At 45.4% G+C, this 16,066-nt stretch overlaps 1 pseudogene; it reads left to right on the top strand.

Moving 5' to 3' along the window:
- The window catches only part of LOC134367172 (G-protein coupled receptor 143-like), a 30,988-nt pseudogene extending 22,304 nt beyond the window's left edge, over positions 1-8,684 (top strand).
- Positions 8,685-16,066: the final 7,382 nt, after the last annotated feature.

Here is a 16,066-nt window from a genome sequence, read left to right as displayed (position 1 = left end):
TGCTACTTCCGTGCATAAAGTCAAGGTCAACCTCTTACTAGAACTCTTTTCCTTTTGACTAAACCTGATCATTGGTACCTAAGCAAATACAGAGGAAACTTAGCTGTGGGTAGGCTTCTCGTATGTAAACTGCCCAGATGAAGCTTGACTTGCTCATCGTGCCCTTAACATTCTGCTTCTGTAGGTTTCATTCCAAGACCAAGGGGCTCACACTGAGCCTTATGAAATATCTGGTGTGTTCTTTCACACTTAACTGGGCACTTGGCACAAGTTAACACAATTTGATCTTAAATATTCATTGAGCATCTGCTATAGGGCCAGCACCATTTTAGCCAGGATGGGTGTGTCCTTGAGAAGTATAATGTATCAAACTCACAGATAAGTAAGGACAATACTTTTATTTTTTAGAAATCTGTGAAGTGTTAAAGGAACTGTCTTGGGTTTTGGAGTACTGGGGGAGTTTCTGGAGGTGGCGATGTGCAGGCTGGGTGTTGTGGGACAGAGACAATCTAGGGGAGACGTAGAGCAGGAAGTCTGCGTCTTGTTTGCAAATGGCCACAGTGTGGAAGGTTGTGGAGGGCTTGTGGGAAGCTGGAGAGGCAGGTTGGGACCACACGATGAAGGGTTTTTACAGGTTCTGCTCAAGAGGGTGGACGTCACCCGGTGGCCAATGAAAGGCCAGTGAAAGTTTAAGTAAAGAGATATTCCTGCTTGCTCGAAGGACCAGCCCAGTTCATGGCAATGAGATAAGTGATTTAATGCATCGCCTTCTGTGCGCCATCTGAAGCCGCAGTTCACTTCTCGCGGCCCCTTCGGGTGTCCCCGACCCCCTGGGAAGGGAGCCCATGGGCGGGCCCTGGGTGGCACTGGGGGCACGACATCCCACAGGGGTGAGGCGGGGGCTGAGGCCTTGCTGGGGTGGGCACAGGCGAGGCTTGAATGGCACACTGGGGACCTGCACCCACTCGGGAGGCCTGGTCCCTGCAGAGTAGGGAGCCTGGCAGGCAAGTGTGGGGCGTCGCCGTGTCTCTCCCACGACACCTACCCCACCGTCTTCCGTCGGGGTCTGCGTCTCTCCTTTCACGGTTCCATTTCTCTCACCATCCCCGTGTTTCCCACATGTGGCGTCACTCCCACACCTGCTTGTATCTCCCACAGTTCCATGTCTCTTCTGTGTTCTGCTGTCCCACAACTCTCGCTCATTCCTAATTCCATTTCCCCCACACGACTGTGAGAGGTGAGTCAAGAAGTTCACGGAAAGGTTAGAATTATATTTTAACTCTATTCTGCCAAAAGCTTTCTGAAGTGGGTTTGTATTTCTCTCACAATTCCCTCTTTCCCTCAATTCCTTGACTTCCCCCACCAGTCTCCCTTCGGGGGACGTCCACACAAATCCACATTTTCTCCTCCTTTGTTCTCTACCATTCCCGCCCCCCCCCCCCCAATCCCATTTCACCTGCCATTCTCCATTCTCTGCAATTGCTTCCTTCCCTCGATTCCCTGCCTGTCCCACAATTCCTGTTCTTTCCCATAACACACTGCTTCTCCCACAATTCCTCTCTTCCCAGCAACGTTTGTCCCTCTTTGTTCCTGTTCCTCCCAGAATCCTTTTCCCTACAATTCTTTCTCGCCCATAAGTCTCTTCTCTCCAACGGTTCCTCTTTTCTCCCACGATCCTTGCCTCTCCCGTAAGTCTCTCTTCTCTCCCATACTCTGTTGTTTTCCCAGAATCTTCTGTCTCCCACAAATCCGTTTTGCCCTCGATTCTACATTTCTGTTACAATTTCCACTCTCTGACAATTCCGTTTTCCCATACTGTTCTCTTTTTCTCCTCCAATATCAGTTTTCATCTGCCATTCTCTGTGCTCTCCCACATTCTGTGTCCCCTCTGATGGCTTTGTCTAGCAACACTGTGTTCTCCACAATCATGACTTACGTCTCACAATTCCCTGCCTCTCCCACAATTCCTGTTCTTTCCCATAACACTTTGTTTCTCCCACAATTCCTGTCGTCCCAACCCTTCTGTCTCCCACCGTTTCCTGTTTCTCCCACAATCCTTGTCATTCCCACCATTTAGTCCCTCCCATAAAGCTCTGCTCCCACCCACAATTCCTTGTTTCACCCACAATCCTTGACTATTCCATGTCTTTCTTCTCTCCCATAATCCTTTGTTCTCCCAGTATTCTGTCTCTTCCATAATTCCATTTTCTATACATTTCCATATTTCTGTTACAATTTCCACTTTCTGACAATTGTTTTCCCTTACTTTTCTCTTTTTTTCCTCAGTAGTCTGTTTTCATCTATAAATCTGTTTTGTGTTTTAGGCTGCAAGACTCTGTCTTCCATCATCATTGTGTATCTCCTATTTCCCTCCCTCTCCCACATTTCCTGTTCTTTCCCAAAAACCTTTGTTTCTCCCACAATTCTTTTCCCAGCACCTTGTGTTTCTCACCATTCCTTGTTTCTCCCACAACCCTTCTCTTTCCCATACATCTGCTCTTTTCTATAATCCTTTATTGTATCCCTGAATTGCCTCTCCCACTATGCCTTGTCTCCCACAATTCTATATTTCTGTTACTATTCCGTACAATTCTATATTTCTGTTACTATTTCCTCTTTCTGACAATTCCAGTTTCCCGCACTATTCTCCTTTATTTAATTCTCTCACAAATCTGTTTTCATCTTTAATCCTTGGAGCTTTACTATATTCTGTCTCTGCTCTAATTCCTTTGTGCTACAATTCTATGTCCTCATCTCCCACGGTTTTGTCTCTACTACAATTTCCCGTCTTGCCTTTAATGCCTTGTTAGTGTCTCCCTCAATTCCTGTTTTCTCCATAATGTTCTGTCTCTATCATAATGTCTTGCATTTTCTGTTTTTCCTACAATTCCACTTTTTAAAATATATTTATTTAAACATTTTTATTATTATTAAAGAATAAATATTATATTTATAGGGAGCGGAGAGGGGGAGAGGATAAGGTGGGAGGAGAAAGGAGGAGGAGGGGTGTGTTTGAGGCCCATGGCACCCCATTCATTCAAGCAGGGGAGCCCAGGGGACTTCCAGTCGTGTCTTTTATATTGCTGGGCAGGATGCGGATGCTGTGTGGCATGGCTGGGGCCCCAGCCCCCCCAACCCCTGCTCAGGAGCCTGGGGTGCTTCTGGTAGCTGCTGAGTGGTTGTTGCTGGGTTACATGGGAACATCCAGGGGAAATGGCTGAGGCTCTTGGTCCCCCTACCGCCCTGGTTTGGGAGCTTGTGGTGCTTCCGGTGGTGGCTCGGTGGTCATTGTTGGTTGGCTGCAGATGTCAGTGGGATGTGGCTGAGGCCCTTGGACCCCCAGACCGTGCTTGGGAGCCTGGAGCGTTTCCAGCGGTGGCTAAGTGGTAATCACTTGGCTGGGTGCAGATGTTGGGGGTGTGGCTAAGGCCCTTGGCCCCCCACTGCATGGGCTTGGGAGCTTGGGGTGCCTCTGGCAGCAGCCTGGTCGTCATTGCTGGGCTGTATGCAGTCGTTGAGCTGGGGGCATGGCTGAGGCTCTTGGCCTTCCCCGAACCCTGGCTTGGGAGCCTGGGAGGCTTCCTCTCCTTCTAGGTTTTATAGGTGTTCTTTGGTGGTGTTAGGCCTTTAGTGGTTAATATCAAAACTTTGTCTCAGATCTGTGGGTTTTTTGTTTTCTCTTTCAGTTCTGTGTTGGATTATTCGCTGTTCTGAGCACTGGAACTGATTTGTTGTCCTTTGCTTACTTATAAAATGGGGGGACTTCCTAAGGAAACCAGCTCTTGAGCCCTGTGGTTGAGCTAAATTGCTGCTTTGCTGTCAATTCTCTGGCAAAGGCTTTTTGTGCAGCTCAGGTTTTAATTGTTGACCTTGTAAGCACTTCTGGGTCTTGTGAGGTCTGGTACACCTGGGTTGTGTGGAAACTCCGGTCTGGGCCTGAGTCTTTTCAGTGAACTACACCCACTGCAGTTCTATATTCCAGACTAGTCTACAGTGAGTGGTCTTGTGCTGATTGGGGGGCAGATCAGCTGTCCATGCTGTGCCCCAGTGTTCCCCCAGTGGGCCTGTCACATCCACTGCCCATACTCCAAGCATTTCCCATGGGATGGGACATGCCCTGGTTCCCTGTGATGACTCACCAGCCTCTGAGTGGCTCCTTTATTCAGTTGTCTTTGGCCCCTCACTCCTATGTGGGTCCACAGGAATCTCATCACTGGTCTTGCTGGCCTGGGGTCACCAAGGCCCTCTTGTCCCCTACAGTCTCCAAACAACTTCATATGAAGGGCACAGCTATGGCTTTTGCCAGATCTTGCTTCGTGTGCTCACCAGCCCTGAAATGGCTGGGTCTCAAAATGGTCAGAGCGGTCCTTTCTCTCATCATGGCTTCTCCTGCCTTCATGAACTCTGTAGGTCTCTCTTGTTCCCCTGAGCTCTAGTGGCCCCAGATTGGCAGTCAATCCTTTTTACTCGTTGTAAATTGGTTGATCGTGGGAAAGAGTGATGCTGGGGACTGTCTATTCCACCATCTTGACCACAAGTGTCTCCTACCATTTCTTGTTTCCCCTTCAATACCTGTGTTTCCCACAGTTCCCATTAGTTCTGTCATAATTTCTGGTTTCTCCCACAATTCCATATTTCTGTCAGAATTCCTCTTTCCCACAGTTTGCAGGGATTTTTCCACAATTACCCATTCTCCACTTTTTCTCATAAATCTTTTTTCCTATAATTCTTTGTTATCTCCTATAATTTTGTCACCTGACTATACTCTTCTCTGCCATAATTGCTTCTCTCCCACAATTTCCCTTCATTCCCACAATTCCCATATCTCAGTTTCTCTCACCATTCTTTCCCACCATGCCTTGTGTCTCCCACAGTTCTTTGTTTTTGCCTACAATCTATCTTTCCCACAATTCTGTTCTCACCCACAATTCCTTGTTTTTCCCACAGTACCATGTCTCTCACAATTTCTTCTTTCCCACGATTCATTGCTTTCTCTCACAATTCACTCTTCCTTTCTCACAAATCTGTTTTCTTTTATAATTCTCAACCACATTCTGTCTCCCCTACAATTTGGTTTCTCCTACATTTCTAATTTCTCTACCATAATTCTCATCCAAAATCTGATTCTCTCCCCAAATTCCCTCCTCTTTACACAATTTCCTGTCATTTCTATAACTCTACATTCTTGAACATAATCCTGTCTTTTTCACAGTTTTTTGTTCTCTCCCAAAATTTGTTTCTCCCATAATTCCCTGCCTCTCCCACAATTCTTTTCCCCACACAACTGTCCATTTTCAGCATAAATCTTTGTCTCTCCCCAAATTCCTTGTTATTCTCACATTACCTTGAGTGTCCCACAATTCCTTTTGCCTTCCACTAATCCTTTTATCTTGTATCTCCTATCATTCTCCTGTGTCTCACTTGTAGGCTCCTTACCCAGCACTGTGCATGTGAAGATTTTTTTCACTGGCCTATCCTCTAAGTAGTGCCCTGAGGCCCTTCTCAAGAACTGAACATTATCCCACTCCTCCACACAATCAGCCCGTGTTAGGTGGAGTCTCTTGGGCTTGGGTTCTGGGAAATCAGCTTTCCCCTCACAGCAATCTGTTCTCACTTCATCTCTCCCTGAAAGTAACACCCACTAGCCACATGAATTGTAGCTGCTAGGAGAGTGCAGAAGAAAACATACCCCAGGACCTTGGACTCTGTTGAGCTGGCCAGATTATATTTAACGCCTTGAAGTGGAGTCACGCCCAGGTGTCAGGTTTTCTGTGGCTCATGCTCGGTGTCCAGTGGTTGAGGGTTCCAGTTCTAGGCCTTCAATATTTTCAAGGGATCCAAGAAAGGCAGATGAGGGCACAGGAGATATCCAATATACATTCAAATCTCAGTTCTACATGGGGCTCCCCAAAATCTGCCTGGACTTGCATGGCTCATTCAAGGGGACCAGTGGAAGGGGTTGGCCCTTGGGCACCATGATGTTACTGGAGCCTGCATTTCCTGCAGGGATGTTCCTTAGATAGTCATAGACATAGCACCCATAGGAAATTAGTCAACATTCCCCAACAGCCTTGTTGAATTATCTTCTCAGAGACTTGCTCAGCCAGCATATTCTCTTCGAGGAGACCTTTAAGAGCAGGCCTGCTGGAAAGCACCCATCCAACTCAGCACAGGCAGGGCTGGGATTAGGCAGCCCTGTTCCAGCAGCATTTGCTTCAAGAAAGTTGCTGTGCATAAACTTTCTTTTCCATGGAGCCCCAGGGGGAGGATGAAAGGACCGGGAGCTCTTCAAAGCCACAGGACCCAGAGCATGTCCCAAAGTGTGGGGTCATGGGGGAGTATCCTCAGCCCAGAGCTTGATCACAAGCCACCATGTGACACCCCAGTCCAGAGTCTTTGGGAAAAGAACCGAAGAAATTGCACGAGTTCCCATGAGCACAGGATGTTCTCATGAACAGTGGGTGACCCTGCTAGAATCAAGTCTGTGAAGTGCCACACAGGCCACAATGTCTATGTGCATGTCAGGGGACACGGTAGTGTCATACTTGCCTTCTTGGTAATATTGTCGCCTGTTTCTGTAGCTCAGACTTTGCTAGTCTTTTCCAAGCACACCTCTCCAATTGCCACAATTTACCACCTTCTCCTTTCCATGTAACGCTAATGTTCTTTTGTTTTTTCCTTACGTGTCCTCTCGGACTCTACATGTGTCTCTTGTAAAATCGCACTTGTTCCTGCCCCTCCTTATACTCATTGGTCTTAGTCAGTGCTGCAGGGCACAGCGCTACCTCCAGTGGATGTCAGGGCACTTACCTGTGTTTGTCCATTCGACTCACTTATTGAGCACCTTCTATGTGACAGATGTGGTTTTAGGCATTAGTGATACTAGGGCGATGAAGACAGACAAATTCCCTGCTCACTGAGATATTCTAGTGGCAGAGACAGAGAATAAAAAGCACAAGTAATAATATAATATTCGATTCAGATAGTGAGCAGTGCTATGAAGAAAAGCAAATCAGGGAGTGGGGTCAGAGAGTGGACTTAGTTAGGGTGTCCCAGAAGTCTCCCCAAGATGAGCTGACATTGAACCTAAATGAAGAGCAGGAAGGGGCCATGAGGAAATCTGGAGAAGAGCTCTACAGGCAGAAAAAGGGAAGAGCAAAGGTCCTGTGGCAGGACCAAGCTTGCAGTGTGGAAAACAGGGAGGCCAGTGTGCCTGAGGGATGCACGGGGAGGCTGTCATTGCCAGCAGGGCCCAGAGATGGAGGGACTTGGAGCTCTTGTGAAGGGCAGTCATTTGTCCCGCCTGCATCGGTGAAAAGGCCACCCTTCTTTGTGTCTTCCATCTGTGTATTCCCCGTGCACAGCCTATGGGCTGGCAGAGAGCAGGCACTCCTGGATATTTGTGGACTGAGAGAATAATTCTGACATTTGTTGCAAAGGATCTCACAGGTTCTGAAGGAAGCTGTGTGGGAATGATTAAACAGACCTGCAGGATCACTCATTTGAGGAGAGTGATGTGTGCTTTCACACTACCGACTGGCACGCAATATTTTATTCCTCATGGTGTTGCACTGCTTTTTGTAAGCCAGCTCATGTTCTGGAGAAAGGACAGGGGAAAGGGGAAAATAGATTAATAAGGAGGCCCAAAGGAGAATCACGATGAAATCAGAATAAAGCCAGGTAGAATTAGCACCATGTGCTTATTTAAAATGGGCTGTTAGTTTGGTTCTGAGCTCCCTAGACGGGAAGTGAAGGAGAAAATGTGATCTGTTCCAAGATTCTTAATTGTCCACAAGAAAACATACCAAGTGTGCACGGAAGCACACATTCTCTTGAAACCCAGGCCTGAGAAAAAGTGTCCCCTCAGATGTTTCATGAAGTTGAAGCCGAATAACGTTGAGTATATTTGGATATATCAATTTAGGTATTACAAACGCCATCGTGGGTCACTTTATAATCACATATCATGGTCCCAGTTTGTGATCAGAACCAAGAAGCCCAATTTGGGAGAGATTTAGCAGGCATGTACTATTGTGTATGCAATTGGGCTTTGAAAGAGGGAAACGTTTTCCATGGGTTGAGGTAGGTGCTGGCATAGAGGAGCTGCTTGCTGAAACCATGTGGCATGAACCATGACAAGACAATGGGGAGGAGGCTTAGTCGTACAGAGGGTGCTGTTCCCTCCCTCTGGGCACCTCTTGGAACTGAGCGCAGGTAGGCAGGCAAGCGTGAGGGCGCTGCTGCCTGAGTTTGCATCCCCTGCCGGAGCTGCACCTGCCCATTGCTCCTCCGTCAGACAGTGCAAGTGTCATGGCTCCAGAACCTCCTGGGTCAGTAGTTGTGGTTTCCTGCAGCATCCATCCACACACCACCCACTTATCAATTGCCCGACATGATTCTGGGGGATTTGTTTTATCCTTTGTAATGACATCATACAATGATGTCATCATGTAATGATGTCATACAATGTTGATGAAATGTATGCTATACCTTTTCTTCTTTTTTTCAGACAACACGAATGCTACAGCTCTGTCCATTTTCGGAAACGGACACAGACACCATCACAATCTCTTCTCTTTTTCTCGCCAGGTTCTGATGCCAGCACCATTGAAATCCATACTACAAGTGGGTCCCGCAATGCAAATGATTTGGACTCTGCTCCCCAAACACGTGGAGACCTATGAAGGGGACTTGACAGGCGACCAGCCCCCACATTCCTCAGACTCTGCACTTTTCATTCTTTAGAATCATGTTCTCATCTTCCCATCCCCGTGCTGCCAAGCTGTCGCATCCTCCAGACCTCACTGTCATCACGTGAGAGCTTCTTCCCGAGGCTCCTCTTGATGATAGGAGCAGCGGTCCATGCGTGTGCACCTGCGAGTGCAGGAGCGTCCCTTCTAGACTATTCAGTCACTTCTCTAGACTCTTAGTTGCTACTAGAGTTTCTCTGAGGCTGGTCGTAATGTACGTGCAAGATCCGAGTCCTCGGGAAAGAAGTTAAATAATAAAGTAATTGAGGCTGAACTCCCAGCCAGACTTGGATTCTGTCTGAACAACACCTCTAGCAAATGCTGTTGTTTTTAAAATTTTAATGAACACATTGTAATTGTACATACTTATGGGGGTACAATCTGATATTTTGATACATACATATGTTGTATAAAATATGCCTGTTGGCCATTCGTATATCTTCTTTTGAGAAGTGTGTATTAAGATCCTTTGCCCACTTCTCAATTGAGCCATTTTGTTTTTTTGCTGTTGAGTTGTTTAAGTTCCTTACATATGCTTGATATTATCCTCTTCTCAGATGTAAAGTTTGCAAATATTTTCTTCCGTTCTGTAGGTTGTCTCTTACTCTGTCAAGTTTCCTTTGATGTGCAAAATCTTTTTACTTTCACGTAATTCCACTCATCTACTTTTGGTTTCATTAATTGTGCTTCTAAAGTCTTATTTTAAAAATCCTTGCCAAACCCCATATCGTGGATTGTTTCCGCTATGTTTTCTTCTAACAGTTTCATAGCTTCGGGTTTTACATTTAAATCTTTAATCCATTTTGAATTGATTTTTGTATGTAGTGAGAGGTAGGGGTCTAGTCTCATTCTGCTGCATGTGGTGTCCAGTTTCCCAGCACCATTTACTGAAAAGAATATCTTCCCCCCAATATGTTTACCTTTGCCAAAGATCAACTGGCTGGAGGTGAAGGAATTTATTTCTGGGTTCTCTGTTCTGTTCCATTGGTCCATGTGTCTGCTTTCATGCCAGTACCATGCAGTTATGGCTACTTTAGCTTCATAGTATAATTTGATGTCAGGTAGTGTGATGACTCCAGCTTTGTTCATTTTTTTCAGGATCTCTTTGGCTATTTGGGGTCGTTTTTGGATTCCATATGAATTTTAAGATTGTTTTTCTATTTCAGCGAAGGACGTCATTGGCATTTTGATAGGGATTGCATTAAATCTATAGATCACTTTGGGTAGAATAGCCATTAAACTATATTCATTCTTCCAATCCATGAACATCAAATATCTTTCCGTATGTTTATGTCCCCTTCAATTTCTCTCTACAAAGTTTTATACTTTTTATTGTAGAAGTCTTTCACTTCCTTGGTTAAGTTTTTTCCTCGGTATGTAAATATTTTTGTAATTATCATTAGAGGAATTGTTTTTCTTGATTTCCTTTTCAGATAGTTCACTATTAGTATATAGGAATACTAATTTTGTAACGGTTTTTTTGGTGGAGTCCTTAGGGTTTTCAACATATAAGATCATCTTGTTTGCAAACAAGGGACAGTTTGACTTCTTCCTTTCCAATTCGGATGACTTTTCTTCTCTCTCTTGCTAATTGCTCTGGCTAGGACTTCCAGTACTATGTTGAATAGAGGTGAAAGTGGGTACCCTTGTCTAGTTCCTGATCAAAGAGGGAAAACTCTCAGGTTTTCCCCATTCAGTATGATGTTAGCTGTGGTTCTGTCATATATGACCTTTATTGTATTGCAGTACATGCCTTCAATACCTAGTTTATTAAGAGTTTTTATCACAAAAGGATATTGAATTTTGTCAAATGCTTTTGCTGCATCAATTGAAGTGATCATATGATTTTTGTCTTTATTTCTGTTAACATGGTTGTTGAATTTATTGATACATCCTTGGATCCCTGGGATAAGTCCCAAGTGATCGCAGTGAATGATCATATTAAAGTGCTTTTGAATTCGGTTTGCCAGTGTCTTGTTGAGAATTTTTGCATGTATGTTTATCAGAGATATTTGCCTACAATTTTCTTTTTTGTATGTGTCCATGTCTGGTTTTCGATCAGAGTAATGCTGGCTTCATAAAATGAGTTCGGAAGTATTCCTCCTCAATGTCCAGAATAATCTGAAGATAAGTGGTATCAACTCTTCTTCAAAAGCTTGGTAGAATTCAGCAGTGAAGCCATCAGGTCCTGGACTTCCTTTTAATGGAAGATTTTTTATAACTGATTCCATTTCCTCACTTGTTTTTGCTCTGTTCAGATTTTCTATTTCTTCATAATTGTATTTCTTCAGGAATTTATCCATTTCTTCTGTTATCATATTTGTGGGCATAGTTATTCATAATAGACCCTTATGATCCTTTGAATTTTTGTGGCATCACCTATAATGTGTCCTTTTTCATTTCTCATTTTATTTATTTGAATCTTCCCTTTTTTTCTTGGTTAATCTGGCTAAAGTTTGGCCAAGTTTGTTTATCTTTTGGAAAAACCAACTCTTCGTTTCATTGACCTTTTCAATTGTTTAAATTTCTATTTCATTTATTTCTACTCTGAGCTTAATAACTTCTTTCCTTCTGCCAATTTTGGGTTTAATTTGTTGTTCTTTCTCTATTGCCTTTAGGTTGTTTATTAGAAAACTTTCTTTTTCTATAAAGGCATTTAGTGCTGTCAACTTTCCTCTCCAAACTGCTTTTGCTGTGTCCCATAGGTTTTGGTATGATGTGTTTTCATTCTCATTTGTGTCAAAAAGCTTTTTAATTTCCCTTTTAATTTATTCATTAACCCATTGGTTGTTTAGGAGGGTGTTGTTTAATTTCCATGTATTTGTATAGTTTCTAAGTTTTTCTTGTTCATTCTAGCAAATGCTCTTGAGTAGGGCATTGATGGGGCCAGAGGCAAGGTAGCAATCCAGCTGGATGAAAAGGAAATGGGGGTGTCACAGAGCAGCTGCACAGCATGTCCTCAATACACCCACTAGTGGGCGGAGAAGGGGCATGGCTTTTGTCACTAATTTAGCCTGTGTTCGCATGCTGGGCTGACCGATGACATAGTCAAAGGAATCCTTGGAAACTGACTTTGCTCAGATCCTTATCCATATCTCCACACAGTTATGTGTCACTTAACGATGAGGATCTGTTCTGAGAAATGTGTCGTTAGGTTGTGTCATCATTGTGTGAATATCATAGAGAGTACCTACACGAACCTAGATGGTATAGCTTAGTACACACTTAGGCTATATGGTATAGTCATTATAATCTGATGGGACCGCTGTCGTATATGCTGCTCATTGTTGACTGAAATGTTGTTACGCAGAGCATGAATGTACGTGTGTGTGTGTGTGTGCGTATTTTTTCCTTTTTGCAAAAAATGTTGCAGCATGAATTGGGGTCACAAGACACCCAGGTATTAAATAGAAAAGCCAGACACGATTTTCTCAGGACACTGTGGACAGCTCTGCCATGTGACATTTCCCTTCACGTCAAGATTAAGTCTCCCTTTCATTCTAGAAGAGCTGTTCCAGAAAGCATCTGGATTTGAATTTTTGGAGTCACAAAGCTGCAGATGCATTTAGAGCACCCTGTGACCTCGGTATCTGGGTTGCCCAGGGGTCTCTGATAGTTGTTGCTGTACCTTCTTAATCTCTCCTTGAGCATTCTCTCCAACCTGATGAGGCACAGCTCCACCTCTCATTCTAGAAGCAGAGAGGCTAGCTACTTGCTTTTCCAGCCTCTCTTGCAGCTAGAGCAGGGTGCATAACTTGGCAGTGCCAGTCAGATATGTCGCCCGAGTCTCTGAGTTAGAAGTGAGTGCCCAAGAGAATGGTTGGCAGAGAAGCTGTTCTGAAGGAGCAGTGGCAGCAGTAGTGGCAGCAGGCAGGTCTGTGCTGGGTGGTGCATTGGGTGTGCTTTGAGGGGCGGGTCCAGAGTCCAGTTTCAGGGTGTGGGCAGTATCCACTGCTGTATTTGTCATCATCTTGGCCAAGTTTTGCAGCCTGACATTGGCAGTTCTGTCTAGCTGCCAAATTGGTTCTCCAGAGATTCTCAAAGCTGCCACAATCCCTCTCAATCCTTTTTGGTTTACGTTAGCCAGTCAGTTTCTGCAGCTTGCAAATCAGAACCCCAACTGATCTGATTATGCAGTGAAAGGGACCCCTCCAAGACAGGACACTGAGCATCACCAGCTGACGCCCAGAGCATGATGCTTTTGACTGGGGTGAGCTGCGAGAGGAAGAGGGTGAGCAGACACCTTCTCACAGCGACTCGCCACGCACTGGGCATGGAAAAATGCACATCAGGGACGTCGTGTATAAAGTCGATCTAGGGAACAAGGAGACGATTGAGCAAGCAAAGGAAGAAATGAGATGATAATTGGTTTGGGGCCATTTCTGTGGAAGCCTCCTTGCTGCAGGGGCCGTACAGTCACAGGAGGCTTGTTCTGTTATTGTTTTCATGATGACCGACGTTAGAGCATGTTGAGATGCTGAGGGGAATGATCCCGTGGAGGGAACACGATGATGATAGTGGGATGGAGGGACATCTGCAGGAGGGACCTTCTCTCTTCAGGGAGAGTGGGAACTGGAACATACAGCCAGGAGTCTGGGCTGGTCTGTGAGAATGAGGCTGTGACAGAGGGGAGTCTGGCTGGAAAGATGAAACTGTGACCAGCAGACAGCTCCCATCTGACTTTAATTTACTAGCCATTTTATCAGCCAGTTTAGTTGTCACACCATCAAAAGCTTTAAGTCTACTCATCTCCCCCAGTACAGAGTAAGATATCACCATCATCGTCACCGTCTACGACTGTGCAGTGACGGTAGGATATATACACCCAGCTACTGTCCTGAGTGTCTCTGAATAAGTACCTCCTGCTTGAGGACAACTATATTCCTAACCAAAGCCTCAGTCTTCAGTGTTAACATCAAGTTTTAGGGGAAGGTTAGTCCTGTAGGTGACATCCTCCCTGCCCAGTCCCGCTGTCCCCTGCGCCCTCTACTCCGTTCTCCACATAGAGCTGTGTCCGGATGCCTTGCTTACCTTGCTATGCATCAGATGCTTCAGAGACACAGGATCCAGGCTGGAAAAATAACATTCAGCCAAATACAAAGTCCTTTTTTAAGAGCATGTATCTGTCCCCCACCCACACCTGCCCCTTCTCATGCACGTCAGAGTGACTTCTGGGTTTCTGTCAACAGTAATTAACAGCCAGAACCCACAGGGGCAGAGAATACTCTCTGTGAACACAGAAAATTTTCTCAAATATCCTTTTGGAACGGTACCGTTGTGGGGGCAATTAAAAAAAAAAAGGTTTCTGTTCAGTGAGTTGAAGCTTAAATTCCCAAACTAAATACAATTAAGTTGGGAGCGTCAATGGACAAAGGACAACATTTTTGGAATCCCTGCAGCAAACGGTTACATGTATCTGAGTATTAAAGTTACATAAATCTTGGGCAATCATGTGATCCCAGTCACTTCCTCTACAGGATAAAGAAACACACTGAAAGCTATTAATATGTGAACAGCATTGTCGCCGAAGCCCCAAAAGCCACTTCACATACGCATTCATCCTGGGGACTCTGTCACACGCTTTGTGGGCTGCCCACTGAGGGATGGCACGAGGTTCTTCCCGGGGGCCTCCTGTGGCTTCTGTATTAGGGTTTAGGGTACCCAGAATGTTACCCCAAATCCACTAACTGGGAATGTGATTGGTCAAAAAGCAAAAGAATAAGACTGGAAGACAAGATAGGTTTCCCTAAAGGTGACAGTTGGTCACTTCACATTTAGTCTCAAGTTGCCAATTCAGGACATGTGCTTGGGATCTGGCTCTGCCAGAATCTTAGTCACAGGCCACAGACACCCTCCACTGAAGCACTGAGCCAAGGCGGGCAGGAACGGCCTTATCCCCTTGCTTTGTTCCAGTGCAGGGACAAGCTAGGATTGCAGGCAAGGAACACCATGACTTTCTGTGTCACTAACTTGTTCATGAAACCTGATGCTAAGAGTGACAGCGTCTGCTGATCTGCCTTCTCTGCCTCTCTGAATCTATTGCCTCCTCATATAACAGGGACTGCAACATCCATGAACTCATTCAATTATGTGACACCCACCAAGTAATTAAAGTGGCATAGATGGAACGTGGTAGCGTCCAGCACAGAGCACTTGTCAGTAAATAATGCAACGTGTTCCTCTGCGACAGGCCGAAGTGACGTCAACAGTTAGCCATGTCCTATAACTTTAGGTTCTTCCAGTTACTCAGGGCTAATCCTTGAACTCAAATTCCTCGCAAAGCAATTTGCTAACTAGAGAGAATTCATTTGCATTGACTTTTTTAAACAATTGGCCTGAACTAAAATAATGAAAATGAAACACTTTGTTAAAAAGCACGCTCACTTTGCATGGCGGCTGTTTAGAACAGGCAGGGATCTTTCCCTACTGAATGTGGCAGTTCTGGAAAGGGGCACTCCAGCCATTTTCTTCTGGAGAAAAGGCCGAGCTGTCTTCATTCATGGGTGTCCATGTGGCCCCAAGAGTGACCAAGTGACATGGAGAGAGCACACCAACCAGGTTCTCTAATATCAAAACAGAGCAATTTATTCAAGACACTGAATATGATCTGTTGATTTTCTCTCGAAACAAATGAGCTACAACACACAAGGTGATTCTTTTTTTCCAAAGAGCGTGAGGGTGAGTGGGGGTGGAAGGAGAACAGGACGGGGCTCCATGTCACTGCAACAGGATCTGGGCAACGCGGACAGGAAGCAGGTCTGGCTGTACGTCTGACACAGACAATAAAACTGCAGAAGCCAGAATTCGAAGCTTCAGTGAGTGGCGGGAGGGACATTACTGCATTGGACAAGAAACACCATGAAAAAAAACCAAAAAAGGTGGAACGGGAGGTTAAAAAAGAGAAATAAGAAGGAACAAAGACCCTTACGATTGACAAAGTGCACTTCTCTGGGCTCCAGGATCTAGTTTTAGAAAGACAAAACCAAAGTCACGTCTTATGGTGTCGCGCGGGGTCAGAGGTTTCACCCTGTGACATCCGGCCCTTCCGCCCGGGGTAGCTCCCTCCCCAGGTGCGTGCTGGACGTGGCTCTTGGTCATTTCAAATCCAACCAAAGATTCCAGGAAGGATCATTGTGTTATGTCTGCTTTCGAGGTTGAATTTGGTCACTAAGACTGAAGCGTCCCTCACGAGGGTTTCAGAGCTGTAAGCGACGTCCGACAGCCACATGTCCAGGTGGCCACCCCGGACCCTGAACGTGAATCTCCCGTGTGCCTGGCAGGAGGGCACGATGGCCACATGTGTCAGGGGCTCCAAA

Source organism: Cynocephalus volans, chromosome X (assembly GCF_027409185.1).
Source record: "Cynocephalus volans isolate mCynVol1 chromosome X, mCynVol1.pri, whole genome shotgun sequence".
Lineage (NCBI taxonomy): Eukaryota > Metazoa > Chordata > Mammalia > Dermoptera > Cynocephalidae > Cynocephalus > Cynocephalus volans.
The sequence above is the reverse complement of the archived record's forward strand: the minus strand, read 5'-3'. Positions and strand labels throughout refer to the sequence as shown.